The 26586-nt window shown below is 37.2% G+C and overlaps 1 long non-coding RNA gene across 1 annotated transcript; it reads right to left on the reverse strand.

The window, feature by feature from the left end:
• Window positions 1-4704: 4704 nt before the first annotated feature.
• LOC122236456 lies at window positions 4705-25240 on the reverse strand. The gene is made up of 4 exons (XR_006214527.1): window positions 25159-25240; window positions 23961-23993; window positions 20747-20861; window positions 4705-4932 (listed from the first exon to the last, which is right to left on the reverse strand). It is a non-coding gene; the product is annotated as an uncharacterized LOC122236456 (long non-coding RNA).
• Between the last annotated feature and the right edge of the window lie 1346 nt (window positions 25241-26586).

Consider the following 26586-nt stretch of genomic DNA (forward strand, 5'->3'; position numbering starts at 1 on the left):
CCCCAAAACCCTATTCCTGCCAATAAGAAGAACGGCAGTGACATCAACAGAAATGGAAAATCTCCTTATGGAGGAGCTTCCTTAAACTTATGGAAGTTGAGAGAAAAATGAGTTTGCTTTGGAAAACGTTGAACTTGAGGCAGGTGTAGGAGTATACTTTGGAACCTGAAATCTGAATCTGAAGAAAACCTAGCTAGAGATGTAGATAAAGAAGTCAGTGAATAAAAGTTATGTGGGCATCTCAGATTAACTTACAAAAAAGGATACTAGTGTCCTTATGAAATGTGACTGTATGTTAATGATATTTTTGAAATTATTTTCATGTTACTCTCTATTTTTCCAGGGTAAAATTAAGGCACTATGTTCTCTTTACTGGTGAATTAAAAATCAGCAGTTTGGGAACTTCTACAATAGACATTGAAAGTTCTGAGCAACCACGTAACCTTTTTGTGTCTCAATTTCTCCTCCATAAAATGGGAATATCATTCCCTATGTGGCAGACTGCATTTTCAAAAATAGCCATAGTAATACTTATGGTTTCACATGCTCTTCCAGAACCTTGCCACTTACCACCTGAAATTTATCTTCCCTCCCCTTGAGCCTGAGGGGAACTTTGTGACTATCAAAATGAACAGAATGTGGCAGGCATGGCTTCATATGCTAGATCACAACAAGTATGACCTCTCTAGGCTATTTCAAGGGACGGGGCCCAGTCATCAGAGTGTGAGGAGTCCCAAAGTAGCCCATATGGAGATTCCATGTGGGAAGGTCCATATGGAAAGGAACTGAGGCCCAGCTCAATGCCAGCATCAACTTCCAGACACATGAGTGAATGATTCTTCAAACTATTCCATTCCCAGCCTCAAGTCTTCTAGCTAAAGCCCTGATGTCAGCAGACAAGCTGAACCCACTGTGGCCTGTCCATATTCCCAACCATAGATTCCATGAACATAATGAATGGGTGTTTCAACAAATTTGGGGGTAATTTGTTATACAGCCATAGTATCTGCAAGACTTATGTAACAGATTCAGTTGATACATAAAGAAGAATTCTTGTAAAATACGTAAATTTACTCCATATACTACAAAATGTTATTTATACAAATATACTACTTAAGGTATTAACTCATCCTTTTGTCTGCCTTTCCTCTCCCTTTGCTTAAAGATTTATACAAATGTGCAGTCTTGATAAACGTAAGTCCATAAACTGTATCTGTAGAGTTTATAAACATAAGGACATTCATAATAATCCAGATTCAGAAAACCTGGTGAGTACTGTTTTCAGGACAGTACATTCTGGAGGTTAGGATCACTGTCCTGGAACAAATGGAAGGCCTATATTCCTAGTGGGAATCTTCAGTTCTTGAATTCCTATGCTGAACAAATGGAATCCTCAGCACTCCAGTTGCCAAGATGAGAAACACCTTTAGTGCTATTAAAGATTCAGTGGGAAAGAATTTAGAACACAGGTCCTTGTTTATTCTCCAAGTTCTATGAAATAAAAGTCATTTATTTAAGGAAGATTGAGGGGGGACTGATTAGTCACCCACAAGCTCCCAAGTACTATGGGTGTGAAACTGTGTACAATATAGGCCTTGCCTTCAAGAAGTTGACATCTTATATATTAAAAGGGAGATAGGTGTTTAATCCATTGTGATAAGTAGAATAGTAGAGACAAAATCTGGAGATTAGCCTGGAAGTTTGTCAATACTTACAGTTTATCAAAGAGTACGTAATACTATTCATAATCAGTGATTTATCCAATTTCTTACCATTTTTTCTTGCATTTAAAAATGAGTTGATTCTTTTGAATTGCAATTTTTAAAAGTGTTTTAACATTTATTTATTTTTGAGAGACAGAATGAGGCAGAGTGCAAGTCGGGGAAAGACACAGAGAGAAGGAGACACAGAATCTGAAGCAGGCTTCAGGCTCTGAGCTGTCAGCACAGAGCCTGACATGGGGCTTGAACCCACAAACCATATCATGGCCTGAGCTGACTGGACAATTAACCTACTGAGCTACCCAGGTACCTCTTGAATTGCAATTTATACAATTTATGCAATTTATATAATTTATACAGTTACCTTCAATGTAATTAAGCATATATAAGAGTGAATTATAAGGGATTATGTGAGAGATGAGAGTTTTGGCAGTCCTGCTTAACAAAGGCATATAGTACTTCCCCCCCCCCCCCACACCCCAACACACACACATTTTCTCTTTCTTTCTTTGTTGAAAAAGAAGTTCTGCTAATGGACTTAAAATGGGGCCTGGGAAGAAAAGCTGGAAGACCATAAAGGACCACAGCAACTGAAAGTACTTTCATTCTGAATTGATTTTCCATTATTTTCTACTAAATGGCACTACACTCGTATTTTACAGTATCAGGAAATACCCTATACAGTTTTGCAAAATCTAGGAGGTAACTGTAAGGCACTATTGTGAAATCATCATCACCATTTAATATTTATTAAGGACTCCCCTCTGCCCTATGGTGACATAAGACAGAGTAGGAACATAGGCTAAGCCCGGCTGTAAGGGGTTGCATCCCAGAGGGAGGGGTCAGTCTCCTCATTAAAGGCTGAGGATAATTCATGCTTCTCTACTTGTAAAAGGAGCATAGGATTTCTATTACTAATGTCTAGCCAAAAGATCTATCTTGGCCTTTTTCAGAGTACTTAATCTGCATTTTACCAAAGGAAAATTTAATAGCTTTAGAATGATCTTTTCTAGGTATGAGTGATGGGGCAAGCATTATTACATGAGAGCTTGCTATTACATTGTTTTAAGCAAAGTTCATTCTTAGTCACTCTCTTTTTTTAAACTGCCATTATCAGGGGCACCTGGGGACCCGGTTAAGTGTCCGACTCTTGATTTTACCTCAGGTCATGATCTCACGGTTCATGGTTTCGAGCCCCAGAATGGTCTCCATGTTGATGGTGGGAATCCTTGCTTGGGATTCTCTCTCTCCCTTTCTCTCTGCCCCTCCCCTGCTCTCTCTCTGAAAATAAAATAAATAAACTAAAAAAAATCAAAATTGCCTTATCACTCTTCTGAATGGCAGACCTAGTCGCTGTTCTAAATGCTTCATACATATACACTCACTCCCTTGGAGGTAGGTTTTATTATCTCATTATACAGATAAGGAAACATAATCTCACACAATGAGATTGTGTGATTTGACCAAGGCCACAAAGCTCGGAAGCAGAAGAACTGGAATTCGAGCTTTGTTAATCCAGTCTCAAAGTCTGAATTCTTACTCAACTTGCCATATTGTCATACTGAGTACATGTCTCTTCCCTTTCATATAAACTATACCAAGACCACATAAAAATAGTTTTCTTTTGCTTGTTTGCACTTCCATATGGGTTTATTCCATGCACATTTGCATCCTTCAGAAGCTTTCGCCCAGTTTCTGGAGAAAGCTCCTTCTTATAGAGTTGCTCCACATTGCATTGATTCTGGGTCATACAACCAGCAGCAGAACCATGTTCAAGACAAAACACTTTCTGTTTCTGAACCAAATCCCCCATATTTTGAGCTGAAAACAAGAATTGCCCTGCTGAGGTGCCAAGGGAAACATACTTATATTATGAAGTGTTTCTAACAAATGTTTTGGAGATTTTAAAGGGGCAGCTTTCTAAATATCTGAGGCATGTACAAACACAGACACACAGGCTAGCTTTGCAGCCCAGTCTTTGTTTCTGGGTTGTAGAATCTTCCTGAAAACCGGCACAGCTGTTGCAAGGCCCATTTATCAATTGTCCAATGATACCAACAAATGTTTTCTAGGGTTAGAGTAATCAAAATAGTATTCCAAGTCTTTGGTTTTGAAATGTGCATTGCTAATATAATTTTGGCATTCTTTAACAGATTTCAAAGTGGAATCAAAGGTTTATGTTTATAAAGTTTATAATCATTCCCAAAGTTCAAGACGTTTTGGCAGTGCTTGGGAAATTCAAAAGGAGTAATAAAAAGGTTACCATGAGGAATTCAAAGCTGCCTTGTATGGTAATGCCGATTCAAACCAGCACATACTTTAGCATTACAAGTTTAAGGATGGATCAGTATGTAGCTGCAGAGATAGCTAAGTATAACACAGTGGCTTGCCGTTACACAGGGAATAGGGACTTTGGAAAATTTACAGTTAACGTCTCAGCTCTGAGAACACATTAGAGAAATGAGAGAGGGAAAAGAAAAGAAGAGAAAAGAAAAGAAAAGAAAAGAAAAGAAAAGAAAAGAAAAGTGGAGAGACAGAGAGAGAGAGAAATTGTGCACTTTTTGGCTTCATTTACCAAGTATTTATTAGCCTCCTTGACTGTTTTTCAGCATCAACAGGTCTGCCTTCCCTTGCAATTGTAAACTGGGCACTTTTGCCAGCCTGGAATGCACACTGTGTTCCTGCCCAGCCCGAGCTCACTCTGAATTCGTGCCTTCTCAAATCCTGCTATCCCAAGCTCTTGGTTTGTTGGCAGCCAGTAAAAGGGGTTTCCGTATGAATCATAGTGTGTGGGGAGGCTGAGTAGTGCACCCTACACTTGTGCCATAATCTGCATGGAATGTATTTGAAATAGAAGACAGAAATCTAGAGTTTAGTTCAGCATCCTTCTCAAGCACATTCTCAAAAAATTGGAGTGCAATACGGAAAAATCACAATGTCTCTTCTGCTATGGAAAAATTTATTCCCATTAGTTAGTCTCCAAAAGGACAGGACCCAAGTTGCACGTGTTTGGGTTCCAAGGTCCAAGGTCTCTGATTAGGAAAGAGTCTGGTTTTTGACCCTTTTAAATGACTCGGTTTTCCTGTTCAGGTAATAAAAGTAGTCCATCTTTTGGTGAGCTGAAGTGAAGTGTGGTTGAGATTCACAGTTGCCATGGACAAAGACTTCCATCAACTCTGTTGAGCAAATATACATTCTGACGTGTCATATCCTTTAAGACAAGAAGAAGGCTAAAGAATATTACAAGATAGGTGTGTTTTAAAAGTCAGAATAGACATGAGAACACTGTATCCCACCATGTGTCTTTATTTGTTTACACTAGGTTGAGGAAAATAGGTTTATGTATCAGCAACATGTACTATCTGGAAAATTTAGACCAGCTATCAAATTCTAAATTTCACTTCACTTCAAAGAAACTAGATATGCTAGCCAAATCCTTTTTCTTCTTAATCCCATAAAATACCACATATTTCAAATGAAAAAAAAAGAAAAAAGGCTTGTGAAGGTATTCTGAATGTTTAGAAAAACTAGAATATTTGTGGCTATAAGCTTAGTATTTTCCCTAAAAGTTAAGTGTATCAAACTCACATATTCTCCCAAATCATGTTTCAGAAATGTAGAATACATCTATGCCACAAAGTTTTCTCTGGTTACATGGTAATAAAACGATCATATCTTCTTACTTCATGAATCTTATAAATGGAAATAAGTCTGATACCTGGTAATTTTGGTTAATATTAAAAGAAACAACACAGCTATTTTGCTCACATACCTTGTAACATATATTTCCAAATGTAGGTGAGTGATATGAGAAAAAGAAAATCAATAGTAAATGAACTATTTTAGATACATATAATTGTGGCTTGATACAAAAGTTCTCTCACTATCAATAATCTTATATGGTCACCGAGTAGAGCTGATGTCAGAAAATTCTCCAGATAATCGTCTCATGAATATGTAGAAAACATCAAGCTCGTGTTCATTCATTTATTCAACAGTCGCTCAGAGTTGACAAAAGACTGTGATGTTTACAAGGTATACAAGGAGCCAATGAGCTCAAGAAGCTCACCAGATGGGTAGAGAGGTGGACGTGCAAACAAGCAATGATTATGTAATGTGTTAAGCCCTCAGTAGAGGGGTGTGTGAAGGGAATAGAGGTGAGAGCAAAGCAGATTTCAGGGAGGAAGGCAACACTGGAACTGGGCCATTAATAGGAGTGTAAGTGACCCAGGAGGCAAAGGGGAGGAAGTCTGTCATATTGTGATTTATAACAAGAAATACATATTTGGTATTCATCCAGTACATGGCATAGAACTCCTAAAACCCTTGGGATTTCCTAAGCTATGAGAGAGATAAATATGTCCTCAGTTATTCATAAGAAACCCTTTTCAATCACACCTGAGTTTTCCAGAGGAACCAACCATGTGATTGGAAGGTTGGAACTTTCAGCCCTCTGGGAGGGGAGAGGAGCTAGAATTTGAGATCAGTCATGAATGGCCATTGATTTAGTCAATCACACCTAGGTAGTGAGGCCTCCATAAAAAAACCCAAAAAGGATGGGCTTTGGGGAGTTTCTGTGTTGATAAAGATGGTGAGTTTTGTTGGGATATGTTTCTTTAAAATGCCAATATCAGATCCAGGGGGATATGCCTGGTAAGATGTGCCTGAAGTTCTGAAAACAAAGGACATTAAAGTCTGAAATTTTGAAAAAACCTTTTCATAAGATTGTCTCCACCTGCTGGTGTTTTTAATTAAATGGTAGCTTCTCTCTTCAAACAACTTTGCTTGACCCAGAGCAAACTCAATTTTAGCTTGGACTCAATCTTTAATCTCTAAATATAACATATGAAATTTTATCATCTTTTTGATGAGCTAGACTCTCCACAAAAAGATACTGACATAAACCACTTACTTAACAATTAAGTTTGGGGCGCCTGGGTGGCTCAGTTGGTTAAGCGTCCAACTTCAGCTCAGGTCATGATCTCACACTCTGTGAGTTCGAGCCCTGTGTCGGGCTCTGTGCTGACCACTCAGAGCCTGGAGCCTGCTTCAGATTCTGTGTCTCCCTCTCTCTCTGCCCCTCCCCTGCTCATGTTCTGTCTCAAAAATAAATAAAAACATTAAAAAAAATTTTTTTTAAAAACTATTAAGTTTAGAAGAAAACTTCAGGTATATTAAGTAATTGATTCTCAATTTTATGTTAAGGATTAATAGTCACAACCTGGTTTCCTAGACATTAATAGCAATTAAGAGTTTTTTGTATGTATTCTCAAAAATTGATTGAAAATTGTAACATATTACCTGAGATTTTAAGATCCCTCAAGAATACCCAGCAGACATATGTTTTAATCTTCCTAAAACTCACAGTCTACAGAGCTTATGTCCCAGGGGCATCCTGTATACCAGTTTGGTTAAATTAAACAACATCACATTGAAAACAACATTTGCTTTAGTAAAGACTTCCCTTTAACCTAAAACTCTAATTTTATTAGAAAATGGAGAACACCAATGCTAAAATAGATTACACTAGCTAGGGTAAGAAAATGTCAGGTTTTCCAAATCTCAGGGTATGAACAGGCTCAAAATATTTTGCTGAAATAAATATTATTTCAATCTTGTGTACATAAGGCAGTTTCAACTTTTCCAATACTAAATGCAAGATATTCTTGTATGACTTTTGCCTCTTGTAAAATGCCAGAGATACTCTCCCATCATGCTGTGACACCAACTCACACTAATATGTAACTACCTTATGCACAATGTCTTTTTATTTCTTGGAACAGTTATTTGAATAACAGCAGAGGAACCCTTCCATTCTCTTTACTGGATTTAAAAGCTAATCAAATCATATCAAACAGACTGTCTAACCAGAGTGCCTGGGTTTGACTCTCACTGTCCTTTATCAACTCTGACCTTGGACAAGGTGTTAAATCTCTTTGTACCTTGTTTTTCTATCTCTAAAATGGAACAGTGACAGTACTTAGAGCAGTGGTCACAGTATGTGCTATATCAGTTTGTCAGAGTAAAATGAATCCCACTTGCTTAGATGAATGGAGATTCCAGCTTCATCCAGGGCCCCATCCTTAGTATTACTAAGAAGCTACAAGGGGGTTTACTTATATCCAAAGGGTCAGTCCTAGTACTTTTCAACTGAAATTCAGACAGTATTCCATGAGACAAGAGGACTCCACCAGGATTGTTCATACAATGACAATTTTAGAAATGAATGCCCTGTGTGCTGTTGTGACCACCATCATTTCTATCACCCCAGGAAGGCATTATTCATACTCTGCTTGTGTTTGTTTAATATTCCCATGCTCTGGCCTAGAAGAAAGGAACCTGTTGGAATGGCTGGGTGGCTCAGTTGGTCGAGTGTTAGATTCTTGATTTCGGCTCAGGTCATGATCCCAGGGTTGTAGGATCAAGCCCCATATCGAGCCCTACATCAGGCTCTGCCCTGAGCATGGAGCATGCGTAAGATCCTTTCTCTCCCTCTCTCTATGTCCCTCCCCTGCTCACACACATGCTCTCTCTCTCTCAAAAAGAAGAAGAAGAAGAAGAAGAAGAAGAAGAAGAAGGGAACCTGTTTTCCTTTTTTATCACTCTTCCCCAACAACTGTGAAATCTATAAGCCTATCATTGTAGCTCTGGAAGCCCAAAAGCTAATCAATCACTAATTTTAAATTGTCAAGCAGTCTACTTTGGTGTTTTTTTTTTTTTGAAACGTTTATTTTTGAGAGAGAGAGAGAGAGACATAGTGCGAGCAGGGGAGGGGCAGAGAGAGAGGGAGATACAGAATGTGAAGCAGGCTCCAGGCTCTGGGCTGTCAGCACAGAGCCGAACGCAAGGCTCGAACTCCCAAACCGCGAGATCATGACCTGAGCCGAAGTCGGACGCTTAACTGACTGAGCCATCCAGGAACCCCTACTTTTGTATTTTCTTTACAAAATTCTTCAATAAATTGGGAGGATAGGCCACCTTGGGAAAACATCTTTATCCCAGTGCAAAGTTCAAACAAGTGGGCACAAGGCTATTAGGAGAGGCAGGAGGACTATTACCTGAGGAGCTGCACATGGTGGGTTGGGGGAGGGGGTTGCAGGGACAGAGGACTGGTAAAGGAACTGCAAGGAGCAGATTGTGATGTGAAGAGGGCTGAAGAAAATTTCTCAAAACTTTTGTTACCCCTCAAAAAGTAATGTGTCAGAGAGTTAGTAAAAATGAAGTTCAAATAGACAAACACATGAATTCTAGATACTTCTAATCCCAGTATAGAAGGGCTTCCACCACCATCTACCACCTCTTCAGGCTCTTTTGTATTATGCTCAAGGAATGCTTTAATAAAAATAAAAATTGGGAATATTTTCTGAGGGGTGATTTTCCTGGTACTGACCCATCCTAAGCTTATATTTTTCCTACCGAAACTATGGATATTTTTTAAAGAAAGTAGTTTTCTTTCCAACACAGATTATCGGTAATCTTAGTGAGAGGTAACTGCATAACTAGCAGAGGGTGAGTTGAATGCTAACAACCTATGTGACCACCCCCAGGACAGTGCATCACGGGGGCTCACTGGCTGTGCTACACTATCCTGTCAGCCTCAGCCCCGGGGAAGCTAGCAAGGCCAGGGGTGGTATTCCTTGACTTGTGGCCTTGTGGAGCATTACTCCAATTTCTGCCTCTGTGGTCACACCACTTCTTCATCTTCCATCCGTCAAGTTTCTCCTGTGTGTTTCTTCTAAAGGCATTTGTCATTGGGTTTAGTGACCATCCAAATAATCCAGGATGATACCTTCATCTCAAGATCCTTAACTTAATTACATCTGCAAAGACTCTTCTCCAAATAAGGTAACATTGACAGCTTCTAGGAATTAAGGGATGCGCATATCTTTTGGGGAACCACCACTCATCTTACTACACAGCCTGTGAGGCTGCTGAAGTAGTTGGGGTTGGAGGTGCCAAATAGCTTAAGGTAAACCTGGTAGAGAGGAGGAAGAGGAGGGGAGGCAGATGGGATGTTGGGAAGGGAATAGCTCAGGGCAGTGAGCCCACATTTCTAGCTTCCCATATATTGAATGTTTCTTTCTGTTTTCAGTTAATGTGCTGGCTACATGGTAGCTTCTCTGATGTGTAGGTAGATCTATCCCCAAATAGAGCTTTGCTGTTATCTCAAAATGCTTAATATGAAAAAAACTCTGTTGGGTTAAAAATCTATCCTTAATTATCAGTGAGAAATAAAGGAAGAGATTGTTAAATTTTTCAAATACAATTTTAACATTGTAAATTTTAATGGTTGTCTTTCTTTCTTTCTTTTTTTTTTTTTAAGTAGACTCCATGCCCAGCGTGGAGCCCAACTTGGGGTTTGAACTCACGACCTTGAGATCAAGACCTGAGCTGAGACAAAGAGTTGGACATTTAACCGACTGAGCCACCCAGGCACCCCAACATTTTAATGCATTTAATACTTTTAACACTTGCACAAAAAAAGTGTCTCATCAATAGTAATTATCAAGAGTCTGTATCATTAATAAGGCTTGAACAGGAAATCTATAGCCACTTCAGGTATAAAAATGTGACACAAAACAATTAGATTCATCACCAAAGCAAACTTAAGTTTCTCATTTTAAACTGCAATTATTTGTCATCTATATGTAAAAACAATACTCAATTTCTTCATTAACATGCTATATTTTTTACCATAATTATATAAATAAAAATTATATAATAAATTTTTTCAACACATGTCATATAAATGTCTCTAAATCACCTTCAGTTTAGCCCAGTGTGAAAAAGTTGGGAATAACTCATATATGAGATAATCATGAAAAAGGTGTGTGTTATATAAAATATTAGATAGATAGATCATATATATAATATATACACATATGAACAGTAGCAGAGAAATTCAGGAAAGAATGAAGAAAACAAGAAGAGAACTGGATTTGCCTCAGAGCCAGCAAAGCCCTCATGGAAATTTAATGACTATAAGCCTCAAAAGGAAGCAGTCAGAAGTGATCAGAAGAAGTCAGGAAACTGATCAAGAGAAGCAGGACATCAATTACCTATGAAAATACTTTCCAACTCTCTATCCAATAGGGATTAATGGTCAAAAATAAACCCAAAGCTAATAGTGTGCTATATTCACACAGTGGAATACATTATGAGGGAACAACCTAATAGCATAACGTAATAACATAAATTTAATATAATGCTGAATGAAAAAAGCATGGCACAGAGGAATACATACTGTGCAACTGCATTTATATAAAGTACAGATTCACTTGTGGTGTTGGAAGGCAGGATAGTGGTGACTCTTAGGAGGCTCTAGACTAGAAGGGGGTTCTGAGTTGGCAGAAATGTTTTATTTCTTGATCTGAGGGTGATTACCCCGGTATGGTCAGTTTGTGAAAATTCACTGAACTGTACACTAACAGTATGTACACTTTTCTACATGCATATTTTCTTCAATCACATTTAAACAGAGTAGAGTAAATGCCTCTCTGCTTTTTTTATTTCTAATGCTCCCTTCTAATTTTGTTGGAAATGTTAATCATTGGATAGGACACCACTGTTCTTAACTAAAATAAAAACAATAAACCTTGTATGTTAGGGTTTATATGTTCTTCAGCAAACAATGTACATTTAAAAGTTAGGTGTTATTGCAGAATTGTAAATGTGATTGGAAATACAGGGAAGTATAGCATGCTTTTTGATGGAAAATGAAGTGTTGTCTCCTGCACTGAGTTTGAGGTAGATGGGAACATAGTTTTTCTGGACTCCAAAACTATTGAATTTTCAACTCCCCCAAGGGTGGCAGGGGTTATGGCTATCCCTTCTATCCCCAGTCCCACTTAGAGATCAGGTGAGGCCACATGACCAGTTATAATTGATAGATCCGGAGTGGGAAATGGCACATGTCACTCTGAGGCCAACCTGACTTCTACCTCTCTTCCTAAACATGTTAGGAAACAAGATTTCACCCTGAGAACAGGGCGGGAGTAAATTTAAGGAAATCATTGTATGTCATTCACATAAAAACATAACTAGAAAGCTTGGTATAAACAAAAGAATCATTGTTACATAATTATATGATTTGAAAAAATTGCTTTCCAGTATATTTTGCTACTTTTTTTTTAACTCCACTTAAGTAGCACACAGCTTTTTTTAAAAAAAAATTAATGTTTTATTTGTTTTTGAGAGAGAGCGCAAGTAGGGAAGAGACAGAGAAGGAGGGGGACAGAAGATCTGAAGCAGGCTCTGTGTTGAGAGCACCAAACTCAATGTGGAGCTCAAACTCATGCCGAGAGATCATGACCAGAGCTGAAGTCGGATGCTCAACCAATTGAGCCACCCAGGCACCCCAGTAGTACACAGTTTTGATTTTACTAATGTCCTTTAGGTTTTTTTTTAATGATGCTAAATAATATAAAATAATATTCATCTGAAATCTATGTCTTTTTCTGTCTCTGTTTCTGTATCTGTCACTCTCACACATACACAAACACACATACCAACATATTCATTGTTTTTCTACATTCATTGTTAATACCACAAAAAGTCTTATGTCACCATGAGGAAATTTGAGCAAATATCAAAATAAAATTTACATCTAAATATTATTTATGGATTATAAGTGATTGCAACACAGCATCAGTACAATTCAACAATTAAAATTTCCCTTTTGTCTGAATGGTTAAAGAAGAAAATGTGGCAGTGGGGAGAAGGAAGAAGGAAAGGGGAGAAAGTAGAGGAAATAAAGTAAAGGAAGGTTTAAGGGAAGGCTAGTGTGTTAGAAATGCAGAATGGTTAGGAGAAAAAGGATATTTTTTAAGAAAGTCATGTGACAGAAAGGAGTCTATTCTGGAAGCACTGGCTTCACAGCTTAGTGCCTATTCTTCAGTATACTTATTTGTTCATTTATTCAACTTATTTAGCTAGCTCACAAAATTGCACCTCTCTTTTTAGGCTGGTGGATAAAGAGCAAGCAGAAAGATAACTAGGAAACAGTCCAAGATTTCATATTGCTGGTTATAGCAGTGCCCCTTGTAACAATAAAAAAAAAAAAAAAAAAGTATGTAGGCCAGTGGTTTTTTCTTCAGAAGAAAGCAGCTTTCACATTCCAGAAACTCTTGGGGAGGTCATTGAAAAGAACAAGGTGTGAACATAGAAATATGCCCCCAGAGAATCAGTCTTTCCCTGAGATTCGATATTCCCTGTATTCTGGAACATTAGGTATGCTTTGAAATAGCTGAGATGATACTGATCTTCCTGGAAAAGAGTGAGGGTAAAACCCCCATAAGATCATTGACCTTGGGAACTTGGGTAAGAGTAGGTTAAGCCAATCAGTTCATGGCCATATTTTTATTCAATGTAGTTGGCTCCTCAGCGGGTGAGAGACTTAGGACTCCACAGCCGAGGAATCAACATATGAAGAAACCAATTTAAGAAGGAAAACAACAACAACAAAATTGATACCAGGGGCAAATATAAGATTTGGTTGTGTGCAAACAGAATGCCAGTGGTTGGCATGGCACATGGTGGTAAAGTTGACCGGACTCAGAGATCACAGTACTGGAATCCAGTTTGCACTCAGTGCAAGTCACTTTTTGTGAAGTCTGATCCTCACTTTCCTTATCTTTAAAATAAGCAGATTTTTATGAGATGACTTAGGAGACTTTCTCTTGCCTAGGACTCTATTAGGACACCCACAGAGCTGTGCTCCGAGGTATGGCTGGTGGTGACAGCCTTGAAGTCAAGCAGAGGAGCAGAGTGGCCTCCTTGGCCTCCTTGGCCTCATACATCAATCTCTGTTGAGATCTATAAAGTCAAGAATCTGTAGTAATGGAAGCATGAACTGTGACTTTTATTTCTTTATAAGAGTATTCCAGGTTGTGCTGTTTGAGGGAGGTGAATAAAAAAGGAAAACAAAAATGTAGAGAAAAGAGGAATAATAGCACAAATAACATACTTAAGAAAAATTGCAGATAAAATTATCTGAGAACCATTGTTCCAAATGACCATGTTGTATTTTCCAGATTGTTGTTATTTTAGCTTGTTTTCATTTTTAGTTTACTTATAATCTGTGTGTTTTAGAAATTTAGGAGCTAAGAGTCATCCAAATGAAAATCAAGATATAGCACCTCCTCTCTTATAGTAGTGAATCTCCATCCCCTCCTTTGAATCTGGATAGATTTGGGGAAAAAAACTGTTTCACAAATAATGTTGAAATGTACTCAATATTAGTACAATCAGTTTTTAGTCCACTACATTGGCAAATACATTACTACAATACAAAACAACAAACTTTCTAGTTACTTTATAGAAATTTAGACCTTAAAGATATCTGTAGGAACCAACTAGCCCATAATCTCCTTGAATCACATACAAGCTGACTGATCTTCCAAGATAACAGAGCTCATCAATAGCTGTGCTAGGACAGAAACCAAGTATACTAATTTCATTCATGCTATAATTACAGCTGCCTGCTGTCTAGTTTTGAAGCAGGTTACTATGTGGGCTTTCTTTTTGAGAAACAAATTATATTGCTTCAAAGAAATAACTTTCAACTTCATTAAAAGCTGCTTATCAATAAATAAGGTCTGATGATCTAATGTGTAACATAATTACTATAGTTGATAAAAATATATTATATAATTGCAATCTGCTAAAAGAGAACTTAAATGGTCTCAGCATTAAAAAAAATAGATATGTGAGGCGATAGATACATTAATTAACTATATGGAAGGAATCCTTTCACAATGTACACATATATCAAATCACCACGATGTACACTTTAAATATGTTATGATTTTTGGGGTGCCGGGGTGGCTCAGTAGGTTAAGCATCCGACTTCAGCTCAGGTCATGATCTTGCAGTTCGTGGGTTAGAGCCCAGAGCCTGGGGTCTGCTTCAGATTCTGTGTCTCCCTCTCTGCCCCTCCCCACTCACGTCTCTCTTCTTCAAAAATAAATAAACATTTAAAAAATTAAATATCTTATGATTTTATCAATTATACCTCAGTAAAGCTGAAAAAAAAAAAAGTTGAGATCAAATAGCTTCTCCAGAAAACTCATGGAGACTATATTTCCTGCATTCCCCCATGTTTGAAATTTTACTTGTGACTTTTATAAAATAATAAAATTTTTGGCAATGTATAATATTTCTGGTTAAAATCTCTGACCTCAGAACTCTCTAGTCATTATTTCTCTGTTTCCTGGCATTGGATGTTACTATAGAAGACAGAAGCTGTCTTCATCTCTGCTCTTGTCAGTGTCTTCCTTTGTTTTCTAGATGTTTGAAGAATTATTTTCTTCTTTATAAAAGTTTAATTATTTCAATAATGTATGTCTACATCGGTATGTATTGATTGTTCTTTATAACTTATTATGATCTGCATACTTTATTCTTCCTTCCTTTCAGAGGAAATTTCCTCCACATTTTTGAATAAAATTCTATTCCTTTTGTTGGAATTTCTACTTTAGGGGCATCTAGACTCCTAATATTGAATTTTATTTGCTCATTCTATTATCATTTTTATAATGTTTTTTAATCCCTGTGCACATTGTGGTTATCTAAGGTTTTTCCCATGTATAAGAATTTATATTTCCAGCCATATATATTTTGTATTTTGTTCTTTACATTTTATTATACAGTAGAGTTCTGATTAACAATTTGCATACTTAGTAATCTCCCTCTTAATGTCATCCTGTTGTTATATTTCATATTCATTTTTGAATTCATGATTTTACAAGGTTTTTGTTTGTTTGTGTGTTTTAATAAACTCAAAACACTCACATTAGGTTTTCTTCTATGGCATTTTCTTCCAGACTGAATTCATCATTTTGTCTTTTGTATGACATGTTCCATATTTATACATAGCTCTATGTAGCTATTGATTGATGGATCACATTTCTAGATCTTGTTCCCTCTTAACATGACAATAGATATTGTATGGTAAAATCTATTTGATAGCCACCCTCCCCACATCTTGGTATGATACTTTAAGTCTAATTTTGAGATCTGAAATTCTCTATATTCTGTATACTGAGACTATAGAGGGGGAAAAGACAGTGCTCAGACACATTTTATTTCCTTCTGAAATACTTTTTCAGGTACTTTTATTTTTCATTTTTATTTTTGAGAGACAGACAGCATGCACACAAGTTGGGGAAGGGAAAAGGGAGAGAGAGAGAGAGAGAGAGAGAGAGAGAGAGAGAGAGACTGAATCTTAACCAGGCTCCACACTCAGCATGGAGCTTAGAATGGAGCCCAATGTGGGGCTCGATCTAATGACCATAAGATCATGACCAGAGCCAAAATTAAGAGGTGGACACTTAACCAACTGAGCCACCCAAGCACCCCATCCTCCTGAAATACTTTTAAAAGAACTATAGAAAGGCCCACTGTATCCAGCCAGGGCTGCATAAGCAAATTTCTCCCGCTCTATCCACCCTAGCATGGATCCTTAGAAACAATCACGTTCTTAGGGCCTTTCTTGCCTTTGCTGAGATCATATAATGAAATCTTATGTATTCAAAATATTTCCTATATTTTTCATTGATCTTCCAAGAATGCCCTGTCAGACCATTTCTCTTTCTGTGGAAGATGTTGGTGAGAGTGTCATTACATTTTGGATTCATGATATTAACAGAGTATTGCTTCTGCAGAATGGGAGTAGGGCTAGAACTCTGTGCTACACCAGAAGTCACTCATTCAACACATTTTTGTGTGTGTGCAAATCTGTCCCAAGCCCATTTTTGGTTTATAGCAGTGAACAAAATAGACAAAGTACCTACCCCATGAAAATCTTCCTTTTAGTGGAAATGAGACAATGAATAAATAACAAAACATACATCAGTCAGGTTATCACCTATATGTATCATCATAAGTTTGATAATGAAAAATGAAGGTAAGTATAATAGAGAGTGACAGGGCTTAGTATTTTGGATAAGGTAGTCTAAAAAGACCTTTGATAAGGTGATATTCAAGCTACGGACCTGAAGAAAGTCAAGAAATGAGCCATGCTATCCAAGGGAGAACTCTCCAGGCCAAGGAAATATAAATGCAAAGTCCCAGCACTGGTAAGGTGGTTGGCATGTTTGAAGCTGAACGAGGAGGCCAAGACTGGTAGGTGATGAGGTCAGAAAGATGGTGGGAGCCAGGATCTAGAGAGGCCAGGAGGATATTTTAAGGATTTGGGCTTTTACTTTGAGGCATATGGAAAGCTACTGAAGGGTTTTGCATAGAGGAGTGACATGTTATTTTGAAAGAAGCTTTCTCTCTGTCTCTGTCTCCTTCTCAGATTACCATTTTTCAAACTTGTAGAGAGAAGTTGTACCATTTTCTTCTTAAGCTGCTGCTGAATTTTAACTCCTTCCCTCTCCCCCCCACCCCATTAGATGTTAGGAGGAGAGGTTGTGAACCCACCTCATTCATCCATCTCTACCTCTGCAGTCCACATCAAGGAAGTTTATTCCCATTGTGCTCTGGCTGGTGGCTTGGAGGAAGGGTCTCATTCACACTCACTTTCCATATCACACAGGAAAGCTGTACCCTGAGGCTTTTCTGGGAATGGCACAGTGAGCATATTTACCCCGCTCTACCCTCAAATGAGCCTCCTGTGTGATTAGTCAGTGTGTGCCTGTGCAGTAGTACTTTATAGTTCCGTTTTTATAAATATATGACTCATAACAGTATTGTTCTTTGTTTAGGCTTCATCTTTCTCAGAGTTTGAAGTGTTTGTAAAAAAAAAAAGTTGTAGGTTTATTTTTCAAGACTTCTGCCTTAAATCAAGAATTTTTTTTTTAATATTTATTTAGTTTTGAGAGAGAGACAGAGACAGAGACAAAGCATGAGCAGGGGAGGGGCAGAGAGAGGGAAACACAGAATCTGAAGCAGTCTCCAGAACTGTCAGCACAGAACCCAATGCTGGGCTCAAACTCGTGAACTGCAAGATCATGCCCTGAGCCAAAGTTGGATGCTTAACCCACTGAGCCAACCAGGCACCCCTTAAATCAAGAATTTTTAAAGTCATAATTCTTCCCCCAAGTTTTTTATGAAAAAAGGATGCTAATTTACAGGGGGAAAAATGTAACAGTTGCATGAAAAAGAGTCTATCAACCTTGAGTCTACACATATTTTAAATAAAACTGGCTATGGTAAAAACAACCTGAATTTTTATTTTTATCTTTAATGTTTATTTATTTTTGAGAGAGAGAGAAAGAGAGAGTATGCAAGCAGGGGAGGGGCAAAGAGAGACAGAGACACAGAATCTGAAGCAGGTTCCAGGCTCTAAGCTGACACACAGACACAGGGCTTGAACCCATGAACCCAACCCATGAGATCATGACCTGAGGCGAAGTAGGATGCTTAACCCACTGAGCCATCTGGGTGTCCCAACAACCTGAATTTTTAAAGGACAAACATTGAAAAAACCCTAAACCACTAAGTTTACATGTAAGATATGTTGAGTATCATGTCAATAAGCTTCTAATGTCATATCCTGTATATTGCTCTTGTGGTTACTTTTGTCAGAGAATTTTTATCAAATATGTTCTATATTTTGGTGGAGAAATCCTGGCAACTACACAAAGGTTGTGCTAATTTTCACTTCCACAAACTATGTCTGAGAACTCTTCAAAATCTATAAATCACATTCTCTGATTTGGTTGAAGTTAGAGGAGCATTGTTAAATAACGTTTGAATAACACTTTTTCTGAACAGTTATTTCAGTATTTTCACAATGTGTCTAAATTTAAAAGAAAGTGTCACTATTATTGAAAACCTTTTTGTGATGAGTAAACAAAGTCCTCTAAATTAAAACGAATCTTACTATGAAAGACCTCCACTTGACATACTTTCTCCTCGACCAAGAAAACCCCATCTAAGATCTCTGTGTAAGATTATAAAACAATAAAAAAAAAAGCATTAAAAAATACATGCAAAACAAAAATAGAAAAACAAAAGATAGTCAATATTTCTGTTTTATCTTGTCTCTCCATTTTAAATACCCCCCCAAAAGATATCATAACCACAGGAAATCAATCAATTATCTTATAACTCAATATTTCTTGAAGTTTCTACCAAGAAGTATTGCAAACATTTCTCTGAGAAGTTTTATGTCATGTGTCCAAGGGCCCACACATTTCCCTCTCCAATTGTAAACTCCCAATCCTATGTAAGCTTAAGTATAAAGTAAGCCAAGCATAATGAAGTTAGGAACCTACTGTACTAACTAGAGATACACAAGCATGTGCCAGGCTTTCCAAGTCATAAACAGGAAATGTCTAATAAAATAAGCTCAAAGTATAAACATTTCCCCCTCAGCTTCTCCTAACTTTCAGTTCAGTCTTCTTGTGTGAACCAATATTATCATATAAATAGGCTAATGAATGCTTGATTGTGTCATTCCCTAAAATGCCTAACTATCAAAGCTTATGCATATTTAGAAAACAAAGCAAATCTTTGTAAGAGGTAATCACTACTAATTATTAATTAGTTAATGTGTAATTTATTTTGATACTTCTTGTTTAATAATACAAGTATTTATAATTTCAGTTTGTCTTTAGTTACAATTTTAACACTATCCCACAGATCTTTATATGTAGTGATTTCATTAATACTATTTTCTGAATAATTATAAATTTTTATTTCCTTTCATGGCTCAACAGTTATTGAGAAAAATAGTTTTAGGTGTATGACTGGTTAACCTTTTTAACATTCCTGTATAATGACTTTCTAGTTTTATTGCATTGTTGTCAGAGATTATGACCTGTACAATGTCTTAACAACTTCCACAGTTTGAAAGGTGAATATTTATTCTCTGTCTGGAGGGTACAGTTTGATTTAGTCTTTTAAACTAACATAATCCTCTTATTCAGATCCCATATATTATTATGTAATACCACTTAAAGTCTCTGTTTCAATTGAAGTCCTAAAGGCTAAGGATAATAGATTAGGTGCTGAGAGTTCTAGCATCCCAAGTCAAGCGACTGGATGACCCAGATGATAATTCCAAAAGACTGTAAAACCAATTCTCCCAACATTAGCAGGGCATTAGCAGTGGTTACTGCAAGTTAATACAGATTAAACTTGAGGTTCCCATACTTGCATGGGTGCCTCCCCAGACAATGAAAAATGTCCACTAAAAGGGTATTTAATATTAATCGTTGCACCAGAAAACTGGAAACACCCTGAAATCTTACAGCTCGTATATAAAAGAAACTTAAGAGTGGGTTTCCCATACTTTACAAGAATTCTACAAATGTACATGGCAGTTCCAGTAAAGAGGTGTAAGGGTAGAAGGAGCTTCTAAACTAGTAATAAAAAAAATGTGATTAACCATGACAAAACAAAAATTGAAATACCTTTCTAATACACCTATTGAAAATAGCATTTCTAAATCATTGGCATATGAAGAGGAGGTCAAAGAATATGCAGCCAAAAATCAAAAGGAAAAAGGTATTTTAGAGGTGTGTGAGGTAGCTAATAAAAATGTTATTTTTTATTTTTTTTTTTTTAAAATGTTATTTTTTTAATTTTGTGAAGTTCAGCGTGCTTGTAAGCTTTTTAAAATCTGTAATTAGTTCTGATTTCCCTTCACCTTCTTAGTAAACAATCATGTTCTTTCCTAATTTCATATTTGTTCTTTTGTATTCTTTTTCTTAACACCCCCAGAAAACTAAATCAGTTTTAGTTCCCACTAAAAGTACATCATACACCTTCTGTGATTATACACCTTTAGTAAGTAAAGAATGAAGTTCTTAAGAGTTTAAAGAGAAGATTCATTTGTATCCCCTCAATTCAAGCCAAATAACCTCAAGGGCAATGATGCCTGAGAAGAGCTAAGTAGTTGCCCAGGAGGGAGCATACCTGGACAGTTTTAAAAGAGCTCCTACTCAAGACAGTAGCCTGAAGATACAAAAGGACCCCAACATGGAGAGGCTGTGTGGGGTTGGACTGCCCCTGCTGCGCCCACTCCTTACCCCTCATCCTCTACCCCATGACTGAGGAAAAGGAGAAATTTTTACCTCAATGAAATTTGGAGTTCTGATCATTGCACTGGACTAGGCATTTTAGCTGAGTGACCCATCAGAGACCATTCAACAGTAAGGAAAAACTTAATTGAGCTTGAGCTCGAAGAGGCTATGGGAAAAGAATAAAGCTGCTTTATGTTACACCCTAATAAACACAACTTATTCTTATGAAGATAAAAAGCTTCTACACAGCAAAGGAAACAACCAACAAAACTAAAAGGCAACCAACGGAATGGGAAAAGATATTTGCAAATGACACATCGGACAAAGGGCTAGTATCCAAAATCTATAAAGAGCTCATCAAACTCCACACCAGAAAAACAAATAACCCAGTGAAGAAATGGGCAGAAAACATGAATAGACACTTCTCTAAAGAAAACATCCGGATGGCCAACAGGCACATGAAAAGATGTTCAACGTCGCTCCTTATCAGGGAAATACAAATCAAAACCACACTCAGATACCACCTCACGCCAGTCAGAGTGGCCAAAATGAAGAAATCAGGAGACTATAGATGCTGGAGAGGATGTGGAGAAACAGGAACCCTCTTGCACTGTTGGTGGGAATGCAAATTGGTGCAGCCGCTCTGGAAAACAGTATGGAGGTTCCTCAGAAAATTAAAAATAGACCTACCCTATGACCCAGCAATAGCACTGCTAGGAATTTATCCAAGGGATACAGGAGTACTGATGCATAGGGGCACCTGTACCCCAATGTTTATAGCGGCACTCTCAACAATAGCCAAATTATGGAAAGAGCCTAAATGTCCATCAACTGATGAATGGATAAAGAAATTGTGGTTTATATACACAATGGAATACTACGTGGCAATGAGAAAAAATGAAATATGGCCTTTTGTAGCAACATGGATGGAACTGGAGAGTGTGATGCTAAGTGAAATAAGCCATACAGAGAAAGACAGATACCATATGGTTTCACTCTTATGTGGATCTTGAGAAACATAACAGAAACCCATGGGGGAGGGGAAGGAAAAAAAAAAAAAAAAAAGAGGTTAGAGTGGGAGAGAGCCAAAGCATTAGAGACTGTTAAAAACTGAGAACAAACTGAGGGTTGATGGGGGGTGGGAGGGAGGGCAGGGTGGGTGATGGGTATTGAGGAGGGCACCTTTTGGGATGAGCACTGGGTGTTGTATGGAAACCAATTTGACAGTAAATTTCATGTATTAAAAAATAAAAAAAAAAATAAAAAAAATTAAAAAAATAAATTAATTAATTAATTTAAAAAAAAAAACAAAAAACCACAACTTATTCAAGAAATACTATATCCATTTACCTTTAACCTTCTTAATCTACCAAGGACTTAGAAGTTTGTGTAAAATTCTGCCTGCTTTTTTTCTTTAGAGCTTCTTTTCTACTTTTAACACATTTTTAAAAATGTATTTCAAGTCTATGTTACATAATATGTGAAAGTTTTATTAGCTTTAACCTCAAACATGTCAATATAAATAGCATCCACTGCTTGCTTGCTTTTCTTTTTCTTTTTTTTCTTTAGCATTTACCTAAATAAATTTAGCTTTTTTTAAAGTTTATTTATTTATTTTGAGAGAGAGAGAGAGGGAGAGAGAGAGAGAGAGAGAGAGAAAGGGAACAAGTGGGGGAGGGGCAGATAGAGAGGGAGAGAGAGAATCCTGAGCAGTCTCCGTCACTGTCAGTAGTGGGCTTGAGGCTGGGCTCAGGGCTTGAACTCAAGAACCGTGACATCATGACCTGAGCCCAGATGAATAGTCACACACTCAATCCACTGAGCTACCCAGGTGCCCCATAAGTTTAGTTTTGAGAGAAGAGGATGTAGCCTGTATAACTTCTACTTTTTGGAATTTACAACATTTTCTTTGTTACCTTAAAAATGATCATAGGCATTTTTATAAATGTTTCATGGTGTTGAAAGAAATCTATCCTCTCTGCTTTAAAAAGGCAAGTTTTTCTACATATCTACATTTCTATCTATAGCCAAATATAAAAGGATTTTTCCCCAATCCCCAATCTTTTCCATCAGAAAAGAGAAGGTAACTTCCTTACATTTGAATCCCATAGAAAGTTCTAAAAGGAGTGGAAGAAGCAATGTGAAATTCCTCACGTTGGAAGGAGCACATCTGATTTTTCCCAGGTCTAATGAGCCCATCTATGTACACAAAAAAATGGAGATGGCAGAGTTGTTCAAAGTGGTGACCCTAAGTGCCTTCCTCAGATCCCTTACAACATCTTGGAACTTTTCTAAGCCCAGATTGTACTGAGAATGTGGTCAGCTATGCAGTTGAGGATTTCGGGGGAAGGTCAGACATTATTTAAGATACAGTAGAGAACCAGATGTGGGAGTACAAAAAATAGCACTCCCAAGGTGGCAGGATTTATGCAAATTAAAAATGCTTATAACTTTTGGGCCATCAGTTCCACTTATAAATATCTATTCTAGAAAAATATTTTTGTACATGTACATCAAAAAATTTGGTATTGTGCTCTTCCAAATTTGTTAAGAGGGTAGATTTCATGTAAATAATTCTTATAGCAAAAACCCCACAAGGACACATGGAAACTCTGAGAGCTGCTGTATATATCTGTTAACTTAATTGTGGCACTGGTTATCACAGGTGTTTGTCCAGAATGTTCAGATTCATTGAATTATATACATGAAATATGTTCAGTTCTTTGCATATCAATTATGTCTCAATAAAGGTGCTTTTAAGAAAAGATGTGGGTCCAGTTCTCTTTTTTGAGACTTGTGGTACATAAAAATTGAATAAATGTCAAAACAGGTTACAAAAAAGGCATGAACAGGACATTTCATGAAACATTAAGAGCAAAAAATAGGCAATTATCCAAATGTTAGTCAATTGAGGATTAACTAAATTATGATACATCCATACCATGAACTACTATGTACTAATTATAAGTAAAATTTATATGCTTCATGAAAGATCCACAAGAAACTGTAAAATTTTAAATGAAGTTGCAAAAACAATATATAAAGTCTCATCCCATTTGTGAAAGTGTGTGTGATTTTGCATAAAGGGCTTTGGAAGGATAGGCAACAAACCTTTAACAATATACTTTGGGAAAGCAAGTGGGGCTTGAGAGGGGCTGCTGAAGAGATGTTGAAGATATACTTCCAAACTGATTAAACTTTACAATAAAAATATTCTTATGTATTAATTATATAAAAGATTATAATAAAAATATGGAAATCTTACCTTCTACAACTTGGAAGTTTGGATTTTTGTAACCTACAGAGCCAGAAAGTTAAATTGAATGCAGTATGGATTATAAAGCTTTAAAAGTTTGCATTTCCACTTTATTATATAATACTAAAAACTTTATTCTCTTTCATTGCCACTAAAATTTTATAGTGAAGTATCTTTACCATTAACAAAATTGCCAGATTATAGATGCTACAGGTAAATGCAGAAGTCATCAGGTCAGTATTTTAAATCAGCAAGCACTTACTAAATATAGGCTATACTTTCCATAATATATTAGACACAAATTTCACCAAGCATCTTGGAATTTTATACTTTTGTTTGTTTGTTTTAAGTACACTACATGCCCAATGTGGAGCCCAATGCAGGGCTTGAACACACAAACCTGAGATCAAGACCTGAGCTGAGATCAAAGGTTAGTCAGACACTTAACCGACTAAGCCACCCAGACACCCTGCATCTTGGAATTTTAAAATAAAAACTACAGTGACATTACATGTTAACTACCATAGAAAGTCCAATAAATTAAACCACAAAGCTTCTGGTCCCCTAATATGTGTACTTCAATATTATGGTAATTGACTACTTGAATAATGGCAGTTAACTGTTGTAGTATTTGCCAGTCTTTAAATTAATAGTAAAATCATAAAATGTGGGGAATAAGCTTAGAAATTCCCTGACCTTGCACCCATGGGTTAACAAGGCATATAGGAATAGGAAGCAGCAGGATGAAAGCATCCAAGATTAGGTAATCGAGATTAGGTATTCAGGGCAGAAGCGTCCCCCCCCCCCCAATTTAGTACAATAGCAGAAAGCTGCTTTCACAGGAGGGAAGGGCCAAAATAGGTAAACAGGTAAACAGGGCTATAGCCTGCAGCAGGGAGAAGTGCCCAGAGTGGAGCTCATTAGCAAAAGAAAGGTGTCTTGTTGACCCTGAGGTAGCATGCTATATCTGTCTTATCCTCTGGGCCAGCTAAGATAAACAGATGTGGTGCCTCTTGCATGCCATAAATAACCATCTGCCTGGTGCCAGGAGTTTTGTATTGATCCAAACTCCTAACACAGACTATCTTTGAAACCCCCTTTCCCTCACACACATGAGTTAATGTTCATGGTTTCATTGTCTCTTTGTGCACATCCATCATGCTTGTAAGCCTTCTGATCCTAATAAAAACAGGGCAAGGACACTTACCCAGAGCTCTTGTCTCCTCTCAGACATTAGCCTCTCTTGCATTTTAAACCCTGCATCTGCTCTTTTGCTGGACAAGAGAGAACTCCAGACCCAGAGTCTACTACAAAAAAAAAAAAATTAATAAAAATACCACACTGGATAAATAATGCTGTCACTATTTTAAATATGAGGGCAAAAAGCTTTAAATGCTTTCATCATGGCACTTAGGTGGGCTTAATAAAGTAGGAGACCATCTGTGAGAATAAGCCAAAAGAACATAAAGCTGTGGTTGGTAAGGAAGGTATTGGAATGGCAAAGAAAACATCACAAGGTCATTTCAATGTAGAATAAAACTCAAAGAAGGAATACTTGGAGACAAAAGAAAATGATGCTTATCTTATGCTGGGATTAGGGCAAGAACCATAAAGAACGAAAATATACCATCATTTTGACCAAGTAAGAAATCACCAAGTTACAAAACTCATCTCAGATTTTGGGTGGAAATGAGAATCCTTGGAAACTATTGACCCAAATCAAATTTAAGCTAAAATTTTATCTTTTTTAAGTCTTATAGACCAAATCAGAAACACTCCCATGTGTTTTATCATGCCATCTCATCTTATTTGTTATTTTTAAGATGTGTCCAGTGCTTTTTCTTTATTTCAGTTCATTGCTAAAACTATCATTTTAAGCCTTCTATGAATCAAGGAATTTGTCAAGAGAAAGGAATAGATCTCTGTTTCCACACCACCAGACTGTGGGTAACTCAAGAAGAGGGACAATGTTATTTAACTCTGCATCCTTAGCAACCAGTACAGAGACCAACTTCTTCCAGTTGCTCAATAAATATTTGCTGAATGATTCAGACCTGGAGCAGACCACCCTGGGGAAGCCAGGTGTCATGTTAACAGAAACAGACCAGATCAAGGGCAGAGGTGACTGGACAATCAGAGCAGGCAGTGAGAAAGAATTTCAGAAGTATAAAATTCAGCTGCAAACATGACCTTAGTATTTCTAAACCCATAATAGCAGGGCCTTAACTGGGACTAGATAGATTGTTATGCTTGGGTGTATTCTTAAGCAACTAATAGAATAAAATTGTTTACCTCAATACTACCAGAATAGGTCGAAACTCAAAGGGCTCCATGGTGCTTTAAATCTTTCTAGAAAAGTCTGGAAGCAGGACTGAGAATGGAACAGTTCACTCTTTTCATTTAGACAACTGCCTCACACCTTCACCTACTTTTGTTCCCACCACTAAGCATCTAGGAGGTCTTTTTCTGATGGGGGATATAATGAGACTGCCTGGGCCAGTTAGAGATAAATGATGTTTTCCACCAAGTTTGTTGAATCCAGTAAAATACACCATTTTATAGGAAGAAAATTATATTGCAATTTATATTATAAAGCATTTATATGGTTGCTCCAACCCATAGCAACCATAAGGTA

Source organism: Panthera tigris, chromosome A2 (genome assembly GCF_018350195.1).
Source record: "Panthera tigris isolate Pti1 chromosome A2, P.tigris_Pti1_mat1.1, whole genome shotgun sequence".
NCBI lineage: Eukaryota > Metazoa > Chordata > Mammalia > Carnivora > Felidae > Panthera > Panthera tigris.